Here is a 27,932-nt window from a genome sequence, read left to right as displayed (position 1 = left end):
TTAAATTGACTGTGAGGCAGTATTAAAAGTTGCTTCACAAAGTGTAAAAACTTTCCCTTAACTAGCCTGACTAATAATGTTAACTTTATAGATAATAGGACAATTAGTTGGCTTTCTCTCTCATAAAATCTGTACATTTGAAAAGACATTGCTTATATTCAGCCACTGAAATATCTGGAAAAAATGTAATGTTTATGACCAAAGTGTAAACTTAAAATTAACATCTCAGGATTGCTTTATATTATTATGCTTATTTTATTTCCAGCCAACTAAAATTCCCACTCCATTCCCAATGGATACATTCTTTCCAGATTTCCCAGTTTTAGCTCAGGCTTTGCCTACATTTTCCTGTGTACATTGGTAGTTGTTCTCTTTCAATATTTGCATAAAAACAAACTGCAGAGGCCTTGAGGGGACCATGCTAGAAGTCTCATGTTCCCAGGTGAGGGGTTCTGTAGCCTTATATTGCTGGGATATTAAAATTGCAGTTAAACTGTAATTTTCTGAGAACCCTACCTATAAATATCAATAATATTCTGTCTTAATTAATTTCGCTAGCAAGCCCTTCCTCTTTCCTGCTTCTTTCTGAATGACTCATTATCTCAGTTAGTGACATAGGAATGTGATGTCAGTGAAAGTTTATATCTTTTTTTAATTTGCTAAGGTTGAATGACTGGATTTTATACTAGTCTGAAATTTCGTTAGTCTGTAGTTCAGCAGGGAATAGAATCAAACCCACATTTAAACTGTAAGGCTGTTAGAGATGAGTTTGGATCTGGAATTTTGGTTCAGACCTCTCTCTAGTTATGCACTGTATAAGAACTTAATGGGTTCACTCCTGTTAATACATTGAACTGCTGGCATTTTCACTCCTCATTTAGCCAGTCTGATTCCTGCATGGCTTCAGTGAGAATTACTTGTATCTGGGGCGGGAAGGGCAAGAATAAGATCCAGAGCGACATTAGACAGTACTGCCCAGGCGAGATCCTACAAGCAGCTGAACACTCCTGCAAGGTGGTGATTGCTCTCAGTACCCAGGGACTGCATGGTGCTAAGTAGCTTGCAGATTTGAGTCCCTGTGACCCGATGGCTACTCTGGCATGAGTGATATTTGCCAATGTAAAAGATTTAAAATAAAACCTGTAGCTTTAAAAAAAATACAGTCTCCTGTCACAAAGATTATAGTTCAGTAAAATAAAGTTGAGTAAAATACATGTTAGCTGTTTTTAGTTTGAGCATTAAATCAGTCTTGTTAACATGGCAACATTTAATTTAAGGAACCTATCATTTTGTACCAGTGGTGGAATCTATCAAGTAATTTTTTCCCCCTTGAATACCCCTAATTTTCTTCAACACATGATGGATTATTTTTCAATGCAAAGAGAATGCTTTTTCTTTAAATAAAAACTTGTGGAAATGAAGTTGTTTTTAAAGAATGAGGGAATGTACTTCTAACTGCTTTTTAAACGGTGCATAAGAGCTCTGGCCATATTATCTAGATTGACAGAATTCTGCCTATAGTGACCTGCTTTAAAAATTGGCTTGTGTGCTTGGCTGATGATTTCCAAACCTTGTTATGAGGTCACACTGTCAGTTGGCACAGAAGGTCTATTGTGGTACTTAAGTTATGGCCTAAGTATTTATTATATTGTGTGACTTGGATGCATGAATGTACGATCATCCAGTAAGATACAGGGTTATTCATGAGACCCAGTTGCATAGTGCCTGTGCTGTTACCAAAGCCAGTGTTATGGGCCTTGCGTTATGTGCTATGATTTTACCTCCAAAACAGTTTATTCAAATCTTAAAATATTGTCAGTACATCTAGATGGAGAGTCTTTGTTTAGCCTTAAATTGACACCAAAGTTCAATTTTTCATGCGCATGGTAAATCTGAAATCTGAGATGAGACTGAGGGATTGAGACTGTCCTATACCCAGAATGAAACTGCTGGTGGGCATTTAAAAGAAAATCTGAATATCTGACACAAATTACCCCACATCTTGATAACAGAGCCGAACCTTGATAATTCACACTAATAAGTAGGGCTCATTGAGGGTTAGTAAGTGAACTGACACTGTGAAATAATCAAGGAATTTGCATCACAAAATGTACTTCAATCTCTTTATTTTGACTAACATGGTTTAGTTTTAATTATTTATGATTCTTCTGGTATATTAGGATATTCCATAAATGTAATGAAGTCTTAGTAACACGAGACTTCTCTACAGCTGTGCTATTACATTTTTGCTGGGAAGTGGGGTGAGGCTGCCAGATTATTTGTGAGAATTATTGGGTTTTATATATTAAATGAGAACTACTGAGGTGCTACTGTAGTGTGGTCTATCTTTATTTTGTGTTAGTTCTATAGCCTAATCAATTCTTCTCTTGATTTGAATGAAATCACCATTAACATTAATGGGAGTTAAAGTATGTGTACACGTCAAAGGAAAAGTGAGAACTGAAGGGACAGGAAGACTGGATTCCTCGAGAACAGCAATAGTCAGAGATAAAGGATTAATTCTGCCTTTTGTTGCATGAGGTTCTGCCCTTCTGGGAATTGCATATGCACATCCAGAGGTAGATTGTTTCCTAAATGTGACTTTCACTCCATATTCTTTATGAAAATATGCTTATGATGTGAATATGACATAACTGAGATATACTTTATGCAAGATAGCACATGTGAGGTATCATTGGAAAGGTTATGATTTACTGAATGTGATTATCCAATTTGTACGCCTATATCATTGCTGTACCTGAAGTTAGGAATATTAATTATGTATCTGTATTTCAAATGTGTTACTTTGGGTGTCACCCCCAACCAGCAGGGCTAATGGGCCATTAGCCAGGAAGGGCTAATGGGCCATTAGCACAGACAATGGACTGTGAAAGAGCTTAGTCTTTTTGCGGACTCTGGAGACAGCCTATGAACAGTGGCTGCCACCGCCCTGCAGAGACATGCGTCCAAGTCACCTGGTACTGGATACCCCCCCTCCCCTTTTGGAATGCCAGTGGTTTTCCACTAGAAGACAAAGGGTTCCCGCCTTACACAAGAGCTATATAAGGCAGGGGAGTGACATCATCATGGTTCTCCTCTGCCTCCCCACCCTAAGAATGAGGAGTACTTGTGGCACCTTAGAGATTAACAAACAAGAAGTGGAAGATTGGACAAATGACCAGGGAAGAGTATAAAAATATTGCTTGGGCATGCAGGAGTGAAATCAGGAAGGCCAAATGACACCTGGAGTTGCAGCTAGCAAGAGATGTTAAGAGTAACAAGAAGGGTTTCTTCAGGTATGTTAGCAACAAGAAGAAAGTCAAGGAAAGTGTGGGCCCCTTACTGAATGAGGGAGGCAACCTAGTGACAGAGGATGTGGAAAATGCTAATGTACTCAATGCTTTTTTTGCCTCTGTTTTCACGAACAAGGTCAGCTCCCAGACTGCTGCACTGGGCAGCACAGCATGGGGAGGAGGTGACCAGCTCTTCTTGAAGAAAGAAGTGGTTCGGGACTATTTAGAAAAGCTGGATGAGCACAAGTCCATAGGGCCGGATGCTGTGCATCCAAGAGTGCTAAAGGAGTTGGTGGATGTGATTGCAGAGCCATTGGCCATTATCTTTGAAAACTCATGGTGATTGGGGGAGGTCCCGGACAACTGGAAAAAGGCTAATGTAGTGCCCATCTTTAAAAAAGGGAAGAAGGAGGATCCTGGGAACTACAGGCCAGTCAGCCTCACCTCAGTCCCTGGAAAAATCATGGAGCAGGTCCTCAAGGAATCAATTCTGAAGCACTTAGACGAGAGGAAAGTGATCAGGAACAGTCAGCATGGATTCACCAAGGGCAAATCATGCCTGACTAATCTAATTGCCTTCTATGACAAGATAACTGGCTCTGTGGATGAGGGGAAAGCAGTGGACGTGTTGTTCCTTGACTTTAGCAAAGCTTTTGACATGGTCTCCCACAGTATTCTTGCCGGCAAGTTAAAGAAGTATGGGCTGGATGAATGGACTATAAGGTGGATAGAAAGCTGGCTAGATCATCAGGCTCAATGGGTAGTCATCAGTGGCTCCATGTCTAGCTGGCAGGCGGAATCAAGCGGAGTGCTCCAATGGTCAGTCCTGGGGCCGGTTTTGTTCAATATCTTCATAAATGATCTGGAGGATGGTGTGGATTGCACCCTCAGCAAGTTTGCAGATGACACTACACTGGGAGGAGAGGTAGATACGCTGGAGGGTAGGGATAGGATACAGAGGGACGTAGACAAATTGGAGGATTGGGCCAAAAGAAATCTGATGAGGTTCAACAAGGACAAGTGCAGAGTCCTGCACTTAGGACGGAAGAATCCCATGCACCACTACAGACTAATGACCGAATGGCTCGGCAGCAGTTCTGCGGAAAAGGACCTAGGGGTTACAGTAGGCGAGAAGCTGGATATGAGTCAACAGTGTGCCCTTGTTGCCAAGAAGGCCAATGGCATTTTGGGCTATATAAGTAGGGGCATTGCCAGCAGATCGAGGGACGTGATCGTTCCCCTCTGTTTGACATTGGTGAGGCCTCATCTGGAGTACTGTGTCCAGTTTTGGGCCCCACACTACAAGAAGGATGTGGATAAATTGGAAAGAGTCCAGCGAAGGGCAACAAAAATGATTAGGGGTCTGGAACACATGACTTATGAGGAGAGGCTGAGGGAACTGGGATTGTTTAGTCTGTGGAAGAGAAGAATGAGGGGGGATTTGATAGCTGCTTTCAACTACCTGAAAGGGGGTTCCAAAGAGGATGGATCTAGACTGTTCTCAGTGGTAGCAGATGACTGAACGAGGAGTAATGGTCTCAAGTTGCAGTGGGGGCGGTTTAGGTTGGATATTAGGAAAAACTTTTTCACTAGGAGGGTGGTGAAACACTGGAATGTGTTACCTAGGGAGGTGGTGGAATCTCCTTCCTTAGAAGTTTTTAAGGTCAGGCTTGACAAAGCCCTGTCTGGGATGATTTAGTTGGGGATTGGTCGTACTTTGAGCAGGGGGTTGGACTAGATGACCTCCTGAGGTCCCTTCAAACCCTGATATTCTATGATTCTATGAAATTTATTTGAGCACAAGCTTTCATGGGCTAAAGCCCACTTCATCAGATGCATGCAGTGGAAAACATGGTAGGAAGATATAGATAGATAGATAGATATACAAAGAACATGAAAAAATGGAGGTTGCCATACCAACTTGAACGAGAGTAATCGATTAAGGTGGGCTATTATCAGCAGGAGAAAAAAAACTTTTGCAGTGGTAATCAGGATGGCCCATTTCAAACAGTTGACAAGAAGGTGTGAGTAACAATAGGGGGAAAATTAGCATGGGGAAATAGTTTTTAGTTTGTGTAATGACTCATCCACTCCCAGTCTTTATTCGAGCCTAATTTAATGTTGTCCAGTTAGCAAATTAATTCCAGTTCTGCAGTTTCTCGTTGGAGTCTGTTTTTGAAGTTTTTTTTGTTGAGTAATTGCTACTTTTAGGTTGGTAATTGAGTGCCCAGGGAGGTTGAAGTGTTCTCTGACTGGTTTTTGAATGTTATAATTCTTGATGTCTGATTTGTGCCCATTTATTCTTTTGCGTAGAGACTGTCCGGTTTGGCCAATGCACATGGCAGAGGGGCATTGCTGGCACATGATGGCATATATCACATTGGTAGATGTACAGGTGAACCAGCCTCTGATAGGACCTAATCACATCAGCCACACTATATGGTGTCCCTTGAATAGATATGTGGACACAGTTGGCAACGGGCTTTGTTGCAAGGATAGGTTCCTGGGTTAGTGTTTTTGTTGAGTGGTTGCTGGTGAGTATTTGCTTCAGGTTGGGGGGCTGTCTGTAAGCGAGAACTGGCCTGTCTCCCAAGATCTGTGAGATTGAGGGATCATCCTTCAGGATAGCTTGTAGATCCTTGATGATGCGCTGGAGAAGTTTTAGTTGGGGGCTGAAGGTGACGGCTAATGGCATTCTGTTACTTTCTTTGTTGGGCCTGTCCTGTAGTAGGTGACTTCTGGGTACTCTTCTGGCTCTGTCAATCTGTTTCTTCACTTCATAAGCTGGGTATTGTAGTTGTAAGAACGCTTGATAGAGATCTTGTAGGTGTTTGTCTCTGTCTGAGGGGTTGGAGCAAATGCGGATGTATCATAGAGCTTGGCTGTAGACAATGGATCATGTGGTGTGGTCTGGATGAAAGCTGGAGGCATGTAGGTAAGTATAGTGGTCAATAGGTTTCCAGTATAGGATGGTGTTTATGTGACCATCGCTTAATAGCACTGTTGTGTCCAGGAAGTGGCTCTCTTGTGTGGACTGGTCCAGGCTGAGGTTGATGGTGGGATGGAAATTGTTGAAATCATGGTGGAATTCCTCAAGGGCTTCTTTTTCATGGGTCCAGATGATGAAGATGTCATCAGTGTAGCACAAGTAGAGTAGAGGTGTTAGGGGATGAGAGCTGAGGAAGCTTTGTTCTAAGTGAGCCATAAAAATGTTGGCATACTGTGGGGCCATGCGGGTACCCATAGTAGTGCCGCTGACTTGAAGGTATGCATTGTCCCCAAATGTGAAATAGTTGTAGGTGAGGACAAAGTCACAAAGTTCAGCACCAGGTTTGCCGGGACATTACCGGGGATACTGTTCCTGACAGCTTGTAGTCCATCTTTGTGTGGAATGTTGACCTGGAAGCAAGAACTGAACTGAGGGGAGAAGGGTTGAACCCAAGCTGGAAGGGCTTTTAGCTTGTGAGTAATAATACCTAAGGTCTCAAGAGGGAGACCAGTGCAGCTGCCTTTCAAGACTTTCTGTAATCTGCCTGCAACTATATCTAGGGTGAGAAATACTATTTGTAACAAATTTCTTTAGTGAAACTAGCTTAGTTTGCATGTTTGGTTTCATTTGCTTAGTAATCTGCTTTGTTCTGTCTGTTATCTCTTATATTCACTTAAAATCCACCTTTGGTAGTTAATAAACTTATTTCTTGTTTATAATAAAACCCAGTTTATACAATCTTTAACTGGGGCGCAGGCAAGAAATGTACACATCTCTCTTCACATTGAGGAAGAGGGTGGATTCTTATGAGCTTGCGCTGTGCAGATTTTTCTATACAGCACAAGATGGTATTATTTTGGGTTTATCTCCCAAAAAGGGGTGTACACGTGAGTGCTGGGGGAGTCCTTTCACACAGAGCTGACTTCAGTCTGTGTTTGAAGTGGGGTGTGGCCCTACCTTTGTGTGTGTGTGTGTGTGTGCGTGTGCGCTGCAAGAGGCCGGATAGCTTAATTCAGCAAAGCAGAGAGAGGGAACCCAGGCTGAAATCCCAGTACATCATGTGGCATCCAAGAAGGGGGGTCCAACCCATCACACTAAAAGTTCCTTTTTATTGATTGCATCAAGATGAGAGTAACTTAGCTTTAAGCACATGACTCCCCCAAACTTCGTAATGATTCTTGGCCCAATTCTGCCCTCAGTTATACCGGAACAGTTCCTTTTGAGAACTGTGCCTGTGTAATGGAGGACTGAGGTGGGCAGTAGCTCTAGTGAGTGCTGCCTTTAAGGTAATTTTAGGCAGGGGACTGCAAATAGCTTTCTAATTGAGTAACTAGAATTCAGTAAAATAAGGAGTGAAGGCTACAGAAGAACTATGAGGGTGCACACCATGTTGAAAATTGGATGTGGTGCCTTCTATTGGAATAAAGTCAACACTTTAGTCATTAAAAAACAAAACAACAACTTCCCCTTACACCTATATGCATCACCTGTATCTTGGGCTGAGCTCATGGAGTCAAGGCAGTGTCATACACACACAGTGATGTAGAGGCAATGACAAGGAGACTTACAAATGTAGATGTGGAAGGTAACGACAGATCAGTTAAGTGGGCCAAATTCATCACTGACGTAAGCAGGAGGTAGAATTCATCACAGGTGTAAGACATGAATTTAATACGTTTAAATCAAGGACAAATTTGCCTCAGTGGTGGTAAATAAGAGGCCTCAGTTAAGGACAGATACAATAGGCAATGGTTGAAGGATGGGGGTTTGGTAGCTGGAGGCATACTAATATGAAGAAAATTAGATTGAAGCCAAAAGCTTACTTGATTAAGGCAGGCAGAGAGGGTGAAGTAGAGGTAGTCATTAAAGGTTTTAAGAGATGTGCAGTTAAATATCAAAAGTGAACTTAATGTTTTGAATTTCATTTGCTACTAATTTAGCACATAATGTTCCACATGTGACTGAACAGCTACTCATTTTTAAAGTCATTGTAAGGGGAGCTGGTAGCAACCCCCATATTTAAGGTTGCCTGATGTTTTCCATTAAAATTTTTGTGGCATTTTAAAAAGAAATGCTAATACCTCTGTTGTTTTCAGCAGGTTTTTGAAATGCAGCAGGAAGCATGCTCTGGGGCTAGAGATATACCTTGAAATTCTGCTCAGGTTTTGCTAGTTATAAACTACAGTTATGAACTGGGTAAAACCTTATTATGGGATCAAGATAGGTGTGGACTCACCCTTTAGTTAACATAACTGTAAGCATAACCCCCATCTAAGACAAAAGGAATGTGAACAGTGGTGTGCAGGGTGTGAATACAGGGGTGCATTCAGTCATAGTGTAGAAGGCAGAACAAAGAGAAACTGACAACAGATGAGAGAGGGATAGGCAAGGAATAGCTGAAAGCATGGTGGCTGAGCCTGGAAGAAACCTGGGGAGAGATTTTTTGGGTCAGGGATACAGGCCGAAAAGAATGCTTTCAGGGTTGTGAACAAAAGATGATGTTTCCTGCTGATGATTCTTTCTATGTTCAGACACTGGACTTTGTACATTCTTTGTAAATAAACAACATTGCATCAAAGAAAATACCAGTGTCCATCAATTTCTGCTTCCAACTGGAACATTCCCAGGGCTCTGAACTTTGACTAATCACTCATGTCGAAAGAGGAACGTTAATCACAATTTCCTCCATCTCTGTAGGGTTGCCAAGCCTCCCGGTTTCTCTGAGAGTCTCCCAGAATCAGGCCCTATCTCCCGGAGGCTGCTGAAGCCAAACTGGGAGATTTTAGGTGCTAAAAGTCTGGTGGCACAGAGGGGCTAAGGCAGGCTCCCTGCCTGCCATGGTCCCACGCCACTCCCGGAAGTGGCCGGCAAAACCCTGCAGCCCCAGGGGTGGGGTGCAGGGGGTCTCCATGCACTGACCTCGTGCCGACTCCGCAGTTCCCGTTGGCCGGGAACTGTGGCCAATGGGAGCTGTGGGGCTGGCGCTTGCAGGAGTTGACAGTGTGTGGAGCCTCCTGACTGCTCCCCTAGGGACCGCAGGAACGTGCTGACCCGCTTCTGGGAGTGGTGCGGAGCCAGGGCAGGCAGGGAGCCTGCCTTAGCCCTGCTGCGCCGCTGCCCAGGAGCCGCCCAAGGTAAGCACCTCCTGGCCGGAGCCTGCACCCCAACCCCCTGCCCCAGCCCTGAGCTCCCTCCCGCACCCAAACTCCCTCCCAGAGCCTGCACCCCCTCCTGCACCCCTCCCACACCCCAATCCCCTGCCCCAGCCCTGAGCCCCCTCCAGAGCTTGCACGCCAGACCCCCTCCTGCACTCCAAACCCCTCGGCCCCAGCCCAGAGCTCACACCCTCTCCCACACTCCAACCCCCTGCTCCAGCCTGGCGAAAGTGAGTGAGAAAGGGGACTAGTGAGTGACGGGGGGGGGGGGGGGGCGGATGGAGTGCACAGGGCGGGGCCTTGGAGAAGGGGCAGGGTCTCGGGGCAGGGGCGGGGAAGGGAACAGGGCAAGGGTGTTTGGGTTTGTGTGATTAGGCAGTTGGCAACCCTATCTCTCAATTGCAATTTAGCAGTACTCCACAATAACTGAAGACAAACATTCTTAAGAGCCAGGTCACCACAGTAGCACACACCGCACTGGGAATGTCTGGGAACTGTTGGGATAGCTGGCCTTGACCATACCCATGGACCCACAGCAGCCTATCTGAAAGCATGATCTGGGGCAGGAGGAGGGGGAGGAAAGAGAACTGGGAAGGACTGTGCTTCCCTCAGCCAGCCTTAGGACCCACCATATGGTGCCAGCAGCCCATCCACACCTCCAGAATAACTGTTTCTCCTGCTGTCTGCTACAGTAGTTAGTCTTGTAACTCAAGCTGTGTTGTGATATTGAAGGCACAGGGTTCAGACTGCACTGATGATTCACGATAGGGGTGTGGTTGCATTGTTTTAACCATTTTTTTTCACCTTTTTTTCCTTTAAAAATTAAAACCCCTAGGAAATTACACATCAATGACTTTTCTTTTTATATAGATTTAGGTTGCAAAGTCATTAACTTGAAAGTTAGGAAATGCACAGGCAGCTGTAAATGTCTGGCAACCTTAATTCTGTCTCCTTGTGCATATGATAATATTTAATTACATTACAGTATTTAATAGATTCTAAGGCCAGAAGGGACTAATGTCGTCACATGCTATTTTCACCTTTGACTGCTGCTTCATTCATTGTAGACACACAATGAGTAAATTAGAATTAGGAGTAAATGAGTCACAGTAGTTTTGGCATTTCCTAACTTTATAGTGCTTGACTTTGCAATGCAAATAACTTTATCTTAACTATTTTTGTATGTAATCAAATATATAATTTTAGAAAACGCTTGTATTAATTTAAGATTTTTATGAACACATGCTTGGTAACTGTACAGATTGCAATCAGATACAGAAAAATTAAGTTCACTAATGTTTAATACTCCAATAATTATTTTCATTACCAAGAGAGCAATATGTTTTAATTTTTTTAATTTGGAATTTTACACTATCATCATTTATGCCAACTTCTTTCCTAAAGTAATCCTTCCTGGATTAGAGAGTTTACAGCCATTCAAAAGTAATTTTATATTATGAATTTACTTTGAATAATGAGTCTTCTATTAGATATATTGTTACCCTACAGTGTATGTTTTGCAGACAAACGATTCAGATTAGTTTAAATGAGACATCAGAGGGTGAAGATGACAAAGGGAAAGGTAAGGAGAGATACTGTTCTTAAAAGTTAATACGAGTGTTTAAAAGAAAGGTATGTTTTTTAAAAGGGTATAATCTAGCAGAATAAAAGCGGAATCGTGAACAATAAAGTAGGATTTTCAAATGTGAGGCATGCAATTGTGCATTCAAAAATATTGTATAAGTGTATATAGCTACAGTACTACAATTGCATTTGCAACTCAGATAAAGTGTTTATGCAAATACATACATAACGGGCCATTTATTTATTAATTTACCTGATGTGCTCATGAGCATAATAATGATTATTTCAAATAAGGCACACACAGTATTCCTGGGGGAATTCTGCACCACTGAGCATGCGCAGAATTCATGTCCCCTACAGATTTCTTTGCTTCCCCGCAGAAAAATGACTTTATGACAGGGAAGCAAAGGGAAGCTGCAAGATCAGTCACAGACCACTCCCTAGCAGCACAGGTACATTGTTTCAGGCACCCAGAACAGCTGGCGGAGAGGTAAATCACCGTGGGGTTGGGACATCCCAGCCAGTGGCTCCTACCCTGAGCCAGATTAGCTGCTAGTCCTGGCTCAGCTGGAGGCAGAAGAGGACAGGACTTCCTCTTCCCCTGCAAGGAGTAGCTGGGACTGTGTCAGACCCTCCCCCAGAAACCTCCCCCAGCTGCAGGAAGCTCAGCATCCTCCCCTGCTTCCTGCCCCTATCACTCTTCAGCTGCAGGGGGAAGGGATCACTGTATGAGGAGGTTTCCCCATCCATCCAACCCCCATGCATCCAGACCTTCCATACCCAGACACCCCTGTCAAGATTCACCCTGTACACCCAGAACCCCACAGCCCTCCATACCTGAACCCCACCCCACTGAACCTCAACTCCTGCATCTGGAGACCCCCTGCACCCAGACCCTCTGCCTTTGGACCCCCACCCCTGCACCCTAGACCGCACCCTAGACCACACCCACTGAGCTCTCTGCACTCAAACCCCCACCCTGATGAGCCCCACCCCCCTGCATCACTCTGAGCCCCCACATCCAGACACCCATGCCACTGACCCTCAACTAGCTGCACCCAGACCCCCACCAAGCCCCACTCCCTCAGCACCCAGAGTCCCTCACTAAGACCCCCAGACCCAGATCTCTCCTCTGAGCTCCAACCACCTTCACCTGGAAGCACCTGCAGAGTTCCATTGCCCCTACACCTGGAAACCCACCCCCCAACAAGCCTCTGTGCATCCAGATCCCCCACACCTAGACCCCCCTACTGAGCTGCCTGCACCCAGATTGTCCCACACAGAACCCTCTCACCCCACACCTGGATCCCCCCACACTGAGCCCCTTCACACTTGGATCCTGTCTGGTTGAGCCTGCCTGCCCCACGCCTGGTGCACCTTGTGCAGAGGGGCAGGGCCCCAGGGTGTTTTTGGGGCAGGCCCAGGCCTTGTGCTGTGTCAGCGTCAGGCGCCTCACCGCTGAGTCTGCATCCTGGAGGTGGGGAGGCTGCTGGGTGATCTCCCACCTTTGTGTAGCCAGTGCCATGGTGGAGCCTCCACATTTATTTATTGACAAATAAAACTTGCAGAATTTTAAAATATTGCAAGCAGAATTTTTAATTTTTTGGTGCAGAATGCCCTCAGGAGTAACACAGTTGCATATACTATGCAGGCACAATTAAAAAAAAAAAGTCAGGTCCATAAATTGCAAGGACTGAGTTGACTGGTTAGTGGATTATATTGGAATAACTAATTTTGTACATACTTATCTTTTGACTATATAGTCAAAAAGCTACTTCTGGTCACAAACAACCAAATACAGAAAGTATTTTTTAAACTTTTATATCTGAGGTTATGGAACAGTGGTGGGCAACCTGCGGCCCATCAGGGTAAACTGATTGCGGGCCACGAGACATTTTGCTGACATTGATCATCCGTAGGCACGGTTCACTGTTCCCGACGAATGGGAGCTGTGGGAAGCGGCGGCCACCACGTCCTTGCCTCCCGCCGCTTCCCACAGCTCCCATTGTCTGGGAATGGTGAACCGCAGCCAATGGGAGCTGCAGGGGGCTGTGCCTGCTGATGGTCCATGTCAGCAATATGTCTCATGGCCCGCAATCAGATTACCCTGATGGGTCACATGTGGTCCACGGGTCGCAGGTTGCCCACCACTGTTATAGATTAAATTTAATTAGCAATTTAGTCCGGATTATTTTAAGACACCTAAAGTGCGGAAAGAAATAAAAAGTGGAGGTTCTTCAGAAGTCCGTTGCAGATACAAATAAAAATCTGGTGTCCATGTAAAATGTAATCCTTGGTCTACTATTACTGGACCATGTCCAGACTGAGAATGCCTGTGTAATCCCATATGCTGCACTGCCACGTGTCGTATGTGTTTAGATTGTCTAATTAAATGATTCTGCGTGTTATCTCAGGGTGCAAATTTAAATTCTTAGTCTAATCATAATTTATGTATCATATTTAAATGTGAGGCTACAAAAAAAGAACTTAGTGTTCTTTTGTCTTATTAGAGTTTTAGGTTTCTCAAAGTTTCACAAACCAGGGAATAGGAAAAAGTGTGATTTTTCTTTGCCCCGTTCAGGAGAGGGATGTGTTAAATAGCATTACTAAGGCTAATACGGTTGCGCTCACTTGAAGGAAACTGCTCCCATTTGCTAAGCAGTAGTATTTTGATAAAGTATGAAGGGAGAGACAGTATTTGCTATTTTTTTGTGGAATTTAATTCAAAATTATTAAATTCCATTTGGCATTTTTGAGGCCCTTTGGGGCAGAATGCCAGTGTGCTTGAGGCTGAAAGCATCTTGGTTTGGCTAAGTGACCCGTATTTTTCTTAGCTGGGCAGAATTATTAATTATGTGCAGCCCGGCATAAGTATGCTACTGGAAATTCCAACTGAAATCTTTCAGCTGATTTCAGTGGACAACTAGGTTTTGGGGCCATGCAATGGATTTACTGGGCTACTGATTGTCTGATTGGAAACCAGCAGAGATTAGTGGCAATGAGCAGAAGCCAGATGAAGAGTCCTAAAGAATTTCCAGGAGGGTTCTAGTCATGCGTTAGACAAGTCTCTTCTGTTCCCTTACAGAGGAAGCAACTAACTGCTAGGACTGGAGCCACCATAAGCGCACCCAGTGTTGGGGCAGTTGTGTGCCATTATTCCACCAGTAGTACTGCTGCCATAGGATTATTACCCACTGGAACCAGCATTTAAACCATGTTAAAAAAATGATAGTTGCTTGCACTGGATAAGTGGGGAGGAAGATAGCTCGGTAGTACGCATTATGTATGATTAGTTAAGAGGCCTAGATATGCACTAGGGAGTAAGGTGATTGGGGTGGGAGTGGTTTTGTTGGAGAGGAGGGACTGGTTTATGACTATATACCATCCTGAGAATTTTATTGAAATTTGACTTGTTTTGTAGATCTCATCAAGGCTTGAAAGCTAAGCTAAAACTGAAAATTGCATGTATTTTCACCTACAGTATATAAAGTAGTATAAGAAATTCTAGTTTGTTAGTCAATACAAAGTGTAATAAAAGGCAATTTATACAGATACTAGGGGGGACTGTATCGTAAGTAATAGCATCAAGACAGCATAGTTAGGGTTGAAGTTTGTCTTACCATTGAGGGAGAAGTTGGTCCAATGAAAGATATTACCTCTCCCACCTTGTCTCTTATTGTATTACCTGACTTTTGAGGCCTTGATTCAGCAAAGCATGTGTCTAACTTTAAGCACAAGCATTAGTCCCTGCAACTTGAATGGGATTTAAGCACACACTTAAGTGCTTTGCTGGATCTGGGCCAGAGTACTTCATTTCTCAATCTAAAAGTGAATTTAGCACTTTGACATTACTCACACATATATAATTAGAGCAAAAGATACTCTGAAGGTACATGGAAAAAGAAACAAGTTGTTTTTGTTTCCAAAGCAAGAATACTGGCGGCTGCTGTTCAGTTTAGCTAGGATAGATGCTGGGGGCTGAAACATCATTAATTTCTTTATAAATTAAACTTGAGAGTAGATAATATGGAAACAAAACAGCGTTGGGGTTGTTCAAAGGACATAAGTCAATGGGGACTCTTTGTGCCCTTGATTTCAGGGATGTGCTATAATGCAGCTGCTGAGCCATGAAAAGACACTTGCACAAGTGGGGTGGGTGAAGAGAATGATGAGTCACTGTGGGAATGGTAATAAAGGCCTTAAACAACATAGGTCTGGATTCACTGCTTTTGGCCTTGGGGCATTACCTTACAAGGGTTTGTGTTCAGTGGAGGTATGATGTGATGAAACCTTGAAGGAAATCGCAGATCAGAAATCGTTCTACCCTTCAACCCAAACCAGTAAGTTGTTTGTCCTTTTGTGCGACAGTAATATGTGTAGTTCCCACCACTGGAGCACTACTGGGTTGAAGCACTGGTTCTTATACCTTGATTATTCCAAGTAAAGAGAAAATATCCTCATCCAACCCCTCTGAATAGCACCAAAGGAGATCCTTTGACACCTCTCTCCTGTCTTACACGAAAGTAGTGCCTGAGAGGCGGTACTTGGCTAAGGCTTTGGCTACAATTTAAGGCTTTTAGCAACCCGCACTGCTTCCCACAGCTCCCGTGGTGGGGAGCAGTGATTCGCAGCCACTGGGAGCTGCGGGGGCCCATGACCGTGGACAGTGAATGTCAGCAAAATGTCTTGTGGTCCGCAGTCAGATTACCCTGATGGGCTGCAGGTTGCCGACCACTGGTGTAAGCCTTCCTTCCTTCTGTCTGCTCATTTCACTTAATCATATCATGTATCTAAAGTAGTCCCCAATTCCAATGGGGATCATTCACAGTAGTAAGTACAGTGCCTAGAATTAAGTGTTTGTGCCCATTGAATGTAAAATCCTCAGCGTAGGGACCAAGTCTCTTGGTGGGGTATGGCAGACAACTATAGTACCCAACATTAAGTTATAGTAATTAATCCTGCCTCCAGGGAAGGTTTTATTCAAGATACCTATGTCTTTTACTCCGTCAGTCTTCAAGGCACTATCATTGGAACATAAAAGTGAGGAATCCCATGAATATTAATATCAGATTATCATACAACTGATATCATAGTTTCTGTATGTATGTATAGTACCATGGGAATATGAAAGAGACATTTTTAGATAAAAAAGAATTTTGACAATGTTTACCTCTGACAGATTAAGGTTATTTAAAATGGATTAATTTTTAGTTTCATGGTTTCTCAAAGCTTCCTAAACTCATAATTTACCCTAAAACGTTGAAATAGAGGAGAAAGTTCTGATAATTCTATGTAAACCTGTATATGAGCCTCTGATATACCCAGTTGTAGCTGAAATCTTTAACAATATAGTCTGTTAACAGCATGGTTAAGGAAAAGTGTAGTTTTACAAGGTTATCAAAATAAGTTATCTATTGAGCCAAAGATAAGATGCCTTGTTTTTTGTCGATAAATAGTAAACATTGCTGTAGATGATACACTTCAGGTGTGCAATAAATGATTAGAAAAATGGTATTTCACTTAAATAGACTTTTTATTGCAGAAATCATAGACTGCATACCAACACTTACAATACAGTAGGTAAGTATAACATATTTAATCAGAAAATAGCCAGCAGAGATGTGCAGTTTAATACACCCACTTGATCATATGGTTTTAAGCAATATATTGTAAATTTTTATTAACAGGCAGCAATCACTCTATCCTGTATATTCAGTTACCAGAGAGGCAGCAAGGTCCAACTGATAAAACAAAGAATTGGGAGCCAGGAAACCTGCGGGGTTCTATTTAAGGCTTTGCCGTTGATTTATTATGTGCTATTTAACTCTGTGTGTCATTTTCCCAGGCTGTAAAATTAAGTGTAACAAGGCGGCCCCCACTGGGGCGCCCTCTTATGGAAGGCCATGGCGCAACTGGTGAGCCTGCCTCGGTATCCCTTTGGAATTCACCATTATACAGGAATATTGTCTCTTAGCAGCATATTCAAACCTATTAATTAATCTAAAGTGCCATAGTCCACAGATCCCTCATAGTAAAAACAGTTCATTTCAAATCCCCAAAGTAAAACAGGATTACAGCACAGCAGCTCTTCAATCCCTTTCAAAGGTCACCATTCCCAGGTCCCACACCTGAATATAATTAACCACTCAGTCACATTTCCTTTAGCTCTGGTCTCCAGGCCTGAAAGTTCGAGGACATGCTTCTCTCCCACAAGTCTTCTCTTGTATCCCCAAGTCAGGTCTTTGAGCAACAGAACTTGCTCCCGTGTTCCTTTCAGCCAGGCTACCTGCCTCCAAGTCCTAAGCCTGCTCAGGGAACATCGCTCCAAGACCAACCCCTTGTTCTGGGCTTGGCTTTCTGCAGCCTTTCACTCAGGTCTTCTGCAAAGGGAGCGTCCCACAGTATTCCACTCACCCAGGCCTTCTTTCCTGTGAACCCTACCTTTGCTCCTGGGATTCACCCTCCTGTTTTGAGCTCAGTTTCTCCTAACCAGGCTGATTCTTCCCCTTCTTTTTAAGGGCCTCTGCATGAGCTTTCCTGTAACTTGGCAGGGGTTCCACAGCTCTGGCAAGTCCTCACCAACAACCTTTTGCTGTTACCAATGGCTCTCTGTACCAGCTCTCCTCTGCATCTGCTGCCTAGGTCTCTCCTTTCTTCCTGAGGCAGCTCTCACCTGCCCCTGTCTGTCCGCCTCTTTCTCAGGCAGTTCTAACTCCCCAGGTCTTTCACCACTCAAGGGCCCGGGTGCCCTCTTTTAAGCCCAGTTGGGATCAACTGACGATTCACAGGTGCACTGGCCTCTTCCCTCTTAAAGGATCGGTGTCACCTTGCGACTCTCAAATATAACCACCATTTGAAGCGCTTTGAGAATGCGTGCAGTGAGCCACAACAGCACTATGAGCCATCATCATTGTTCTACCTATGTCTGACTGTAGACGGGTAATAAGCATTAATGACGTTTCCCAGTTATCTTAGTTATTGGGTGATCAAAATCATTCTCCCAAGGCTTGCTGAACAAATATGCTTTAAAAAAAATCTTACTTTAAAAGAGAATTGGCCTGTCATAAAATGATTTAAGAACATACTCTTCAGCATGTCTTGATTAAGGTAATTTAGTTCAAATTCTAGCCAGTCTTTGTCTGAGAACACTAAAACCTCTCTACTGTTGCAAATACATGGAAAATTTTTTACTTGAAATAGAATCTGGTAAATGTAGCTCCTCAAAGTTTCTCATGGTTTCCCTGTAAACAGTTGTTATTACCCAAGTCTCCCCACTCCATTCAATGCAGCACTGATTGTACAGCCTTGGTATCAGTTCTAGCAAACTAACAAAGTTTAATAACTCTGGATATCTACCTCCCACACACACATTTCCCAAGTATTTAGTTGGCAGCAAATGCTGCAGGATATGTTAAACTTAAACTTGCAAGAGAGGTTAGAATTGGAAAATACCCCTCTATATCTGCCTGGAGGTGAGATTCTTCAATGGAACATCACTGCAAAGCTAAGCACAGTTTCCAGTTGAGGAAATTTTACTTCTGAGAGTATAACTTTTGTACCTTCCAATCTAGATTCTTCTTACCCTTTCCTTCTCTTCTCCTCAACAAATTCTCCCTCAGTATGCTTTCTCAAGTTTCGTACGTGCTTTACAATGCTTTACAGAGGTTAAGACCAGGAAAACCTAAACAATCAATAAGGTGTTATGTCTGCCATTTAGAGTTTTGGGGTTTTTTTCCAGGAATTGGCTGGAATGTAGATTTCATAGATATTACTATGGAATATGAAAACACTTTGGAGTTTCAAGTTAGTTTAGAAGGGCTATACTATGTCATATGGTTTCTGACCTCACTATATTTAAAATATAATGGAACCCCATAGATGTGTTACCTATTTGGGAACCTGGATTAAGCTAGGTCATTAGGCACTCATACTTCCTAGGACTGAATCAATTAAGGAAGTGCCAAGGGGCAGACAGGGAAGTAGTTCCTATTTGGTAATAAATAGTGAGTTCTATGAAGCAGACTCTTTGGAGATTTGATTAGGTTTTCCTGGTCTTAACCTCTGTAAAGCATTGTAAAGCACGCACAAAACTTAAGAAAGCATACTGAGGGGGAATTTGTTGAGGAGAAGAGAAGGTAAGGGTAAGAAGAATCTAGATTGGAAGGTACAAAAGTTATACTCTCAGAAGTATTGATTGTACATTGCTGTGTGATAAACAGAGGAGTGGATTAAGCTAAATCAGAAAAAGGCACTCTTATTCTGGAATAAGAGTGTTCACTCAGCCCTGGTCTACATTACAGGGTTAGGTCAAATTTAGCCGCGTTAGGTGGATTTTAAAATGAATGCATCTACACAACCAACTCTGTTCCATTGACCTAAAGGGATCTTAAAATAGACTTCTGTGATTCTCCCCGGCGACGGGAGTAGTGCTAAAATTGACCTTGCTGGGTCAAATTTGGGGTCGTGCAGATGCAGTTTGATGGTATTGGCCTAAAAGGAGCTATCCCAGAGTGCTCCAATGTGACTGCTCTGGACAACGCTTTGAACTCTGATGCACTAGCCAGGATCACAGTAAAAGCCCCAGGAAATTTTGAATTTCATTTCCTGTTTGGTCAGCGTGGCGACCTCAGCAGCACAGGTGACCATGCAGTCCCCTCAGAATCGCAAATGAGCTCCAGCATGCACCGAAAGGGAGATACTGGATCTGACTGCTGTATGGGGAGAAGAATCTGTGCAGGTCGAACTCCAATCGAAAAGAAGAAATGCTAATATATATGCCAAAATCGCACAGGGCATGGTGGAGAGAGGCTACAACATGGACACACAGCAGTGCCGCGTGAAAGTTAAGATGCTCAGGCAAGCCTACCAAAAGACAAAGGAGGCAAATGGTTGCTCCAGGTCAGAGTCCCATACATGCCGCTTCTATGATCAGCTGCATGGCATTCTAGGAGGGGACCCTACCACCACGCCACCACTGTCCGTGGACACCTGCAAGGGGGGAGTCTCACACAACAGGGAGGAGGATTTTGTGGATGAGGAAGAGGAGGAGGAGAATGAGCAGCAGCCAAATGCAGAATCCATTCTCCCCAGCAGCCAGGACCTTTTCATCACCCTGGAGCCAATAACCTCCCAAGGTGGGATCCCTGACCCTGAAGCTGCAGAAGGCACCTCTGGTGAGTGCACATTTGTAACTATAGTACAGGATTTAAAAGCAATAGTGTTTAATATTTGATTTGCCCTGAAGAATTGGGATGCATTCGCTGCCAGTACAGCTACTGGAAAAGTCTGTTATCGTGTCTGGGGATGCAGCGGGAATCCTCCAGGGACATCTCTATGAAGCTCTCCTGGAGGTACTCTGAAAGCCTTCGCAGAAGGTTTCTGGGGAGGGCTGCCTTATTTCGTCCTCCATGGTAGGACACTTTACCACACCAAGCCAGTAGCAAGTAGTCTGGAATCATTGCAGCACAAAGCATTGTATCGAACACTCCTGGGTTTTGGTCTCATTCAAGCAACATTCGATCTATATCTTTCTGTGTTAGCCTCAGGAAAGTGATATCATTAATAGTCACCTGGTTGAAATAGGGGAATTTTTATAAGGATTTTTGAAAAGGACCCTGTTCATGCTGGGTTGTTTGCGCTTGGCTAAAAGGGATCATCCTGTAGAATAGCCACATGGCGGTGGGAGGGGTAAAGGGATCATCCCAGAGAACAGCCACATGGCAGGGGAAGGGGTGAAGGGATCATCCCAGAGAATAGCCACGCGGTTGGGTGGGGGGAGGTGTGTGCTGCACATCCACCCGAAAACCGCAGCCCCTCCTTTTAAATGTGAAACCCAACCGACATTGCTTGCTCTGGGAAAGGAGGGCACTGCAGTTTGAAACCATTCCCACATGTTATGAAGGCGGAAGAAGCCAACCCCATGTACCAAAAGGCTTACCATGGCTGCCTGGAAATAGAATTCTGTTGTCCAGCTGTGTATGATATGTGTATGATATGTGTATGATATATATGATAATATAAAAGGCAAAATATGACCTTGTACCTAAAGCACATGTGCTGTTCTCTGTGAATTGCTTGATTCACTGTGAAAGAGTCTCCTTTTTGTTATCAGGAATGTATCATCTTAAATTTTACTCTCCCTTTTTATCTCCCCCAAGGTGCAAATGTTTCTATGCTCCCCCATCATCTCTGTCTCTGAGGTTATCACAGATTAGAAGGTGAAAAAAACGCACTCACGATGACATGTTTTCCGAGCTCATGCAATCCTCCGGCACTAATAGGGCACAGCTTAATGCATGGAGGCATTCAGTGGCAGAGGCCAGGAAAGCATTAAGTGAGCACGAAGAGCAGAGGCAGGAGGCAATGCTGAGGCTAATGGGGGAGAAAACGGACATGATGAAGCGTCTGTTGGAGCTTTAGGAAAGCCAACAAGAGCACAGACCCCTGTTGCATCCATTGTATAACGGCCTGCCCTCCCCCCCAAGTTCCATATCCTCCTCACCCAGAAGCCCAAGAACGCAGGTGGGGGAGGCTTTGGGCACCCAGCCACTCCACTCCAGAAGCCACTCTGTGGCCCAAGCAACAGAAGGCTGTCATTCAAACAGTTTTGATCTGTAGTGTGGCTACAATATGCAATATGGCCTTGTCCTTCCCTCCTACCGCACCCAGGCTACCTTGTCAGTTATCTCACTTTTTTTTAATTAATAAAGAAAGAATGCATGGTTTCAAAACAATAGTTACTTTATTTCCTTTGCCATCTGTGATCAAAGAGGGGAGGGTGGTTGGCTTACAGGGAATTAAAATCAACAAAGGGGGCGGGTTTGCAGCAAGGAGAAACACACACAGCTTTCACTCGTAGCCTAGCCAGTCATGAAACTGGTTTTCAAAGCCTCTCTGATGCGCAGCACGCCTAGCTGTGTTCTTCTAATCGCCCTGGTGCGTGGCTGCTCAAAATCGGCCGCCAGGCAATTTGCCTCAACCTCCCATCCCGCCATAAACGTCTCCCCCTTACTCTCACAGATATTATGTAGCACACAGCAAGCAGCAATGACAATGGGAATGTTGGTTGCACTGAGATCTAACCTAGTCAGCAAACAGCGCCAGTGAGCTTTTAAATGTCCAAAGGCACATTCTACCACCATTCTCCACTTGCTTAGCCTAAAGTTCAACTGCTCCTTACTACTGTCCGGGCTGCCTGTGTATGGTTTCATGAGCCATGGGAGCAAGGGGTAGGCTGGGTCCCCAAGGATAACTATTGGCATTTCAACATCCCCAATGGTAATTTTCTGGTCTGGGAAGTAAGTCCCTTCTTGCAGCTGCTCGAACAGGGCTGAGTTCCTAAAGATGCGAGGGTCATGCACCTTTCCCGGCCATCCCACACTGATGTCGGTGAAACGTCCCTTGTGATCCACCAGTGCTTGCAGCACCATTGAGAAGTACCCCTTGTGGTTTATGTACTGGTTGGCAAGGTGGTCCAGTGCCAAAATAGGGATATGTGTTCCGTCTATCACCCCACCACAGTTAGGGAACCCCATTGCAGCAAAGCTATCCAGTATGACCTGCACATTTCCCAGAGTCACTACTCTTGATAGCAGAACATCAGTGATTCAACTGGCTACTTGGATCACAGCAGTCCCCACAGTAGACTTGCTGTCAAGGTTCTTTCCCCACTCTGAACTCTAGGGTACAGATGTGGGGACCTGCACGAAAAACCCCCTAAGATTATTTTTACCAGTTTAGGTTAAAACTTCCGCAAGGTACAAACTATTTTACCTTTTGCCCTTGGACTTTATTGCTGCCACCACCAAGCGTCTAATAAACATATAACTGGGAAAGAGCCCACCTGGAAACGTCTTCCTTCCACCCCCAAAATCCTCCCAAACCCTGCACCACCTTTCCTGGGGAAGACTTGATAAAAATCGTCACCAATTTGCATAGGTGAACACAGACTCAAACCCTTGGATCTTGAGAACAATGAAAAAGCAATCAGGTTCTTAAAAGAAGAATTTTAATTGAAGAGAAAAGTAAAAGAATCACCTCTGTAAAATCAGGATGGTAAATACCTTTCAGGGTAATCGGATTCAAAACATAGAGAATCCCTCTAGGCAAAACCTTAAGTTACAAAAAGACACAAAAACAGGAATATACATTCCATTCAGCACAGCTTATTTTATCAGCCATTTAAACAAAACAGAATCTAACGCATATCTAGCTAGATTACTTACTAAATTCTAAGACTCAGTTCCTTTTCTGTTCCTGGCAAAAGCATCACACAGACAGAGAAAACCTTTGTTTCTCCCCCACTCCAGCTTTGAAAGTATCTTGTCTCCTCATTGGTCATTTTGGTCAGGTGCCAGCTTGGTTATCCTAGCTTCTTAACCCTTTACAGGTGAAAGGGTTTTTCCTCTGGCCAGGAGGAATTTTAAAGGTATTTACCCTTCGCTTTATATTTATGACACTTGCCCACTCCAAATTGATTCCCGACTGACTGGTAGCAGTCAGGTGTTGCAAGCTTCCACAGGGCTATCGCCACTCGCTTCTCAACTGTCAGGGCAGCTCTCATCTTGGTATTCCTGCGCTTCAGGGCAGGGGAAAGCAACTCACAAAGTTCAAGGAAAGTGGCCTTACACATGTGAAAGTTCTGCAGACACTGTGAATCATCCCATATCTGCAACACTATGCGGTTCCACCAGTCTGTGCTTGTTTGCTGGGTCCAGAATTGGCGTTCCACTGTATCAACCAGCCCCACTGCCACCATGATGTCCGAATTGCCACAGCCCGTGCTTTCAGGAACGTGTGTGTCCATGTCCTCATCACAATTGTCCTTGTGCCGGTGTCTCTTAGACTGGTTCTGCACATACTCCAGGATAATGCACGAGGTGTTTACGATGCTCACCACAGCAGCGGTGAGCTGAGTGGGCTCCATGCTTGCCATAGTATGGCATCTGCATGGGTAACCCAGGAAAAAAGGCGCAAAATGGTTGCCTGCTGTTGCTTTCACAGAGGGATGGAGGGGCGACTGACAACACGTACCCAAAACCACCTTCAATAATGTTTTTGCCCCATTAAGCATTGGGAACTTAACCCAGAATTCCAATGGGCAGCGGAGACTGTGGGAACTGTGGGATAGCTACCCACAGTGCACTGCTCCGTAAGTCGATGCTAGCCACAGTATTGAGGACACACTCCGCCAACTTAATGTGCTTAGCGGGGACATACACAGTCAACTGTATAAAATCGATTTCTAAAAATCTACTTTTATAAAATCAACCTAATTTCATAGTGTAGACATACCCTCAGGCTCTTAAACAGAAAACAAGAGTTCTGGAATAATTATTCTGAAATAGGTACTTCAGTAAATTTCCAAATGTAGACAAGCCTAGAGTACATTCAGGTCACAGGAAAAAGACATAGAAGAGTGTCTTTGAGATCTGAAAGTAATTACTTTGAGACGAGATGTGTGAGGTAATATCTTTTATTGGACCAACTTCTGTTGGTGAGAGAGTAATTACTTTGTAAGTTCGAGTCATACTTAGAAGTAGTAAGTGTTCACATATTTAGTATTGAATAGCTTTGTAATTAACATGCAACTGCTCTGCCAGTGCGTAATACAGTACTTACCCGGGAAGCAAAACATGGTGTAAGTTCTCAGCTACTATAGAGAGGAGAGCTATATAAGACCTGGTGAAGGCAGGAGCAACTTCTAATTTCATTAATTCAGTGTGTAATTGCATAAATTATATGCACTGTAAAAATATTGTCCTGGACATTCTAGTAGTTATTCTGTGGCATTCTAGCTGATAGAAATACTGGAAGAAGAGCTCTGTGTATGCTCAGAAGCTTGTCCCTTTCTCCAACAGAAGTTGGTCCAATAAAATATATTACCTCGCTCACCTTGTCTCTCTAATATCTTGGGATCAACACGGCTACAACAACACTTCAAACAAATACCTCGTGATGTTTTTCTTTCAGCAACATATTTTGGACAAAATGTTTTACACCCCTAAGCAAGACTATTAAGACTATCTGTTAACAGGGATAAAGTCGAAGGACTGACATGTTACTGACTTTGCCATTGTGACCGTAGTAATATTTAGAGTGCAGCGTACTAAAAAGAAGTTTCCCTTGCAGTGATTAACATCATATGGAACTATTTTTAAAATCAGAGCAAATTATAATTTGTCTTTAACTGGCTATGAAATATATTTGTAAAGATTGCAAAATTATAGTCCATGGTTGTCTGTCAAATCTCTTGGAGGGGGTCGGGGGGCAGATCTTACTAATAATGTTAAGTCTTCCAGAAAATAGTCTCCTTGTTTAATTATGAAGATTTGAACTACACTAGATGCTATGTATAAAAAATACAGAAGAAATTAAATTGACGATGTATTGAGCTCAGCACCATTTATTTAGAGAAAACTGTCTTAATATTTTCCCCAAATTTGTAAAATGTGCCATGTCAAACATACCTAAATATAGACAGCCTATCATTCTTGGATAGCTGTGCATTAGTTTCCATGCTATTTGGTCAAATACTATGACAAGAATGTGAGACTTGCAAAGGAGACTAGTTTTTGGCTCATGTAATTGAGATTTTTATCAGAAAAACAAGAAAACTGGGAGGGAAACAACTTATTCATAATATTGTTCATATTATCCAACTATTGAAGCAGTATCTGTATGTCACCCCTCTACTCCCATCACACACATTAAAACTAAGCCATGAGTTAGAACAGTGCAGTTCTCAAATAGAGACCCATTGGTCTCATTTTACAGGTCCATATTTCTTCTTTAACTCCTATTCATTTGTAATTAGTTTTGGCCAGATTCTTTAGTATACTAATTAGTTTTTCAAGAATTCTAAGGTAGTCTCTTCTTTTTCACAGATGAAAGTTAATCACTGCCTTGGGCTCTGTTTAAACTGTGTTAGAGAAACCTGGATACATTGAATCATAGAATATCAGGGTTGGAAGGGACCTCAGGAGGTCATCTAGTCCAACCCCCTGCTCAAAGCAGGACCAATCCCAATTGGTGTTGCTATGCCATATAAATTGGCAGACTCAGAGAATTGGTAAGTGAGATCCCATGGGAAGCTAGTCTAATGGAAAAAAGAATTTACAAGTTTTGGGGAATTTATAAAGAGACATTATTAGGGGCACAGAAACAAATTATCCCAAAGCGTAGGAAAGATAGGAAGGTAAGAGACCACCCTGGCTTAACTGGGAGATCTTCAACAACCTGAAACTCAAAAAAGAGTCATACAAAAAGGGGACACCAGGTCAAATTATGAAGGAAGAATGTAATTTCCTCTCCCCTGCCCCCTGGCAAAGCATATAAGGACAATATTAGAAAGGACAAGATACAAAAGGAGATTTAATGAGCTAGGTACATAAAGAGTAACAAGAAAATGTTTTACAAATACATTAGAAGCAAGATGAAGGCCAAGGAAGAGTGAGAACAGGGTAGGCCCATTTACTCAACGAGGAGAGAAAGACAACAACAGAAAACACAGCAAAGGCCGAAGTGTTAAATGCCTTTTTTGTTTCAGTTTTTACCAAAAAGTTTAGCAGTGGTCGGACAACAAACATAGTGAATGTCAATTTAAGTGGGTAGGAGCTGAGGCTAAAATAGGAAAAGAACAGGTAAAGAATTACTTAGACAAATTAGATATTCAAGTTGGCAGGCCCTGATGAAGTGCATCCTAGAATACTTAAGGAAGTAGCTGAAGAGATGTCTGAGCCATTAGTGATTATCTCTGAGAACTGATGAAGGACGGGAAAGATCCCAGAGGACTAGAAAAGGACAAATATGGTACCTATCTATAAAAAGGGGAATAAGGACAAACCAGGGAATTATAGATCAGTCAACTTAAATTCAGTACATAGAAAGATAATGAAGCAAATACTCAAACAATCAATTTGTAAGCACCTAGAAGATAATAAGGTGACAAGTAATAGTCAACATGGATTTTTTCAGAAAAGATCATATCAAACCAACCTAATATCCTTCTCTCACAGGATAACAAAACTTATGGATAGAACGGAAGCAGTAAATGTGATCTATCTTGACTTTAGTAAGGCTTTTGTTACTGTCTCACATCACCTTCTCATAAATAAACTGAGAAATGTAGCCTAGATGAACCTACTATAAGGTGGGTGCACAAATGGTTGGCAAGCCGTACAAAGAGAGTAGTTATCAATAGTTCACACTCAAGATGGAGGGGGATACTGAGTGGGGACCTGCAGGGATCTGTCCTCAGTCTGGTTCTATTCAATATCTTCATAAATCATAGAATCATAGAATATCAGGGTTGGAAGGGACCTCAGGAGGTCATCTAGTCCAACCCCCTGCTCAAAAGCAGGACCAATCCCCAATTAAATCATCCCAGCCAGGGCTTTGTCAAGCCTGACCTTAAAAACTTCTAAGGAAGGAGATTCCACCACCTCCCTAGGCAATGTATTCCAGTGTTTCACCACCCTCCTAGTGAAAAATTTTTCCTAATATCCAACCTAAACCTCCCCCACTGCAACTTAAGACCATTACTCCTTGTCCTGTCCTCTTCCACCACTGAGAATAGTCTAGAACCATCCTCTCTGGAACCACCTCTCAGGTAGTTGAAAGCAGCTATCAAATCCCCCCCCATTCTTCTCTTCTGCAGACTAAACAATCCCAGTTCCCTCAGCCTCTCCTCATAAGTCATGTGTTCCAGACCCCTAATCATTTTTGTTGCCCTTCGCTGGACTCTTTCCAATTTATCCACATCCTTCTTGTAGTGTGGGGCCCAAAACTGGACACAGTACTCCAGATGAGGCCTCACCAATGTTGAATAGAGGGGGACGATCACGTCCCTCAATCTGCTCGCTATGCCCCTACTTATACATCCCAAAATGCCATTAGCCTTCTTGGCAACAA

The 27,932-nt window shown here is 43.3% G+C and overlaps 1 protein-coding gene across 10 annotated transcripts in view; it reads left to right on the top strand.

Annotated features, from left to right (window-relative positions):
• The window catches only part of ARVCF (ARVCF delta catenin family member), a 444,466-nt gene that overhangs the window by 83,640 nt on the left and 332,894 nt on the right, over positions 1 to 27,932 (top strand). The window contains exon 1 of one of the 10 annotated variants that reach the window (XM_078849004.1): positions 10,997 to 11,019. The exons of the other annotated variants lie outside the window; for them this stretch is intronic. The gene's annotated coding sequence lies outside the window, so the exon portion shown is untranslated. Of the gene's footprint in view, positions 1 to 10,996; positions 11,020 to 27,932 lie in introns of those variants that run through there. 10 annotated transcript variants of the gene reach the window in all.

Source organism: Lepidochelys kempii, chromosome 15 (assembly GCF_965140285.1).
Source record: "Lepidochelys kempii isolate rLepKem1 chromosome 15, rLepKem1.hap1, whole genome shotgun sequence".
In the NCBI taxonomy this organism is placed as follows: Eukaryota; Metazoa; Chordata; order Testudines; family Cheloniidae; genus Lepidochelys; species Lepidochelys kempii.
Note: the sequence above shows the minus strand (reverse complement) of the source record. Positions and strands in the feature narration are given on the sequence as shown.